Consider the following 1,758-nt stretch of genomic DNA (forward strand, 5'->3'; position numbering starts at 1 on the left):
AAAAGGAGAGGTCAGTGCTGGGCTCTTTCCCTTGCCAATCCCCTATCAAGCCCTTCTGCCAACAAGAAAAAGGAACCAAACATGGGTTTTCCAGGCCCATGACAGTCCCCAACGTCAAGACAGATCTGTTTCCTGGTGTCACAGGGTGAGGACAAGAGGGCAAAGTGCTTACCCACATTCTACCTCCCTTAGAAAAAGCAGTCCGGTTTTCTTGAAAGGAAAGGCTGCCATTCCTAGAAGAAGCAAAAAAAACCCCTGTGCTACCTTCATTTCCCTATCATCCCAGATGCTGAGAGAACACTGACATTTCTTATTTCTCTAGTCTCCTCCTTGTCCCAGGGGCTAGTATGTATCCCTTCATGCAACACGTGCTGTGCTGGGGAATAAGACCACCAGTAGAAGCCTCCAGGCTGGGGGTGGTGGCTCACGCCTGTAATCCCAGCACTTTGGGAGGCAGAGGTTGCGGTTAGCCAAGATTGTGGGTGAAGGAGGGTGGATCGCCTGAGGTCAGGAGTTTGAGACCAACCTGGCTAACACAGTGAAACCCCATTTCTAGCAAAAATACAAAAATTGGCTGGGCATGGTGGCATACGCCTGTAATCCCAGCTACTCGGGAGGCCAAGGCAGGATAATCGCTTCAACCCAGGAGGCAGAGGGTGCAGTGAGCTGAGATCATGCCATTGCACTCCAGCCTGGGCAACAGAGCGAGACTCTGTCTCATACACACAAAAAAAGAAATAGAAAAAAGAAGAGAAAAGTCGCCGTTTCCAGGGGAGTCCTGTGGGACAGCACCCTTTTCTGAGAAATGGAGAAGGGGAGCAGATGTTGGTCTCCCTCACACTTTGGCAGAAACTGAAGAACTTCTGGATTTGGATCTGACGTCCTCTCAACTGAGCTGATGCAGGCCAGTGCCCGATGCAGTGTGTGTGCATGCTGCAGTGGTGGGTGGGTGGGAACGCCAGGAAGTGTTCATATGGGGGTTGAGGAAGTTTGGAGCATCATGGGAACAGAATGTGCTGGCCCTGTCCCTGAGCCATACCCAAGCCCCTCCCACTTCCCTGGTCACTAACCGGTTCCAGCTGTGCACAGTCCTGACCATCACTTCCCATATGGCTTCTAGGAACTTATGAGTAATTAAAGAAGTGTGTGTGTATGTCTGTGTTTGTGGGTATGTAGGGGAGTCCTCCTAAAAACAGAGGTTTCCAGGGTAACAGCTTAAAAATTCAACCCTACTCCGCCAAAGAAAGCTCCCTATCTCCTGATTCCCTCGGGGTTCTGAGGAGGAAACAGGTCAGAGGCTAATACCACCAACTCCCACATTTCTCCAGATCAAGGGCAAAGTCAGGGCCAGCCCTAACTTGGTTACAGCTCATGTTTTTCTCACCTCCAGTTTCCAGTTTCAGACTGCAGACTTGCCCTTATACCTGCCCTCCAGGATTCCCCTTTCTTCTTTCCCCAGCTTCCCTGCCCACTGCCTCCACAGGGTAAGGGTGGCTGTCAGAGGAGGTGGGCGATGGCTTCAAGATTAGCTTCTCCTGAGCTTAGAAATCTCTGCAAACTTTTGCCTTCCACCCATAGCCCCTTGGCCCCGATCATTAGAAAATACTCTCAGAGGTCTACCCTACTCCTATTTGCTATAGTTTAAAATATTGTATTAAAAATATTTCTGGCCGGGCGCGGTGGCTCAAGCCTGTAATCCCAGCACTTTGGGAGGCCGAGACGGGCGGATCACCAGGTCAGGAGATCAAGACCATCCTG

General features: G+C 50.9%; 1 protein-coding gene across 3 annotated transcripts in view; it reads left to right on the top strand.

Annotated features, from left to right (window-relative positions):
• The window catches only part of MMP19 (matrix metallopeptidase 19), a 9,742-nt gene that overhangs the window by 3,835 nt on the left and 4,149 nt on the right, over positions 1 to 1,758 (top strand). The gene's annotated exons all lie outside the window — the stretch shown is intronic.

Source organism: Colobus angolensis, unplaced genomic scaffold (assembly GCF_000951035.1).
Source record: "Colobus angolensis palliatus isolate OR3802 unplaced genomic scaffold, Cang.pa_1.0 Scaffold67, whole genome shotgun sequence".
NCBI lineage: Eukaryota > Metazoa > Chordata > Mammalia > Primates > Cercopithecidae > Colobus > Colobus angolensis.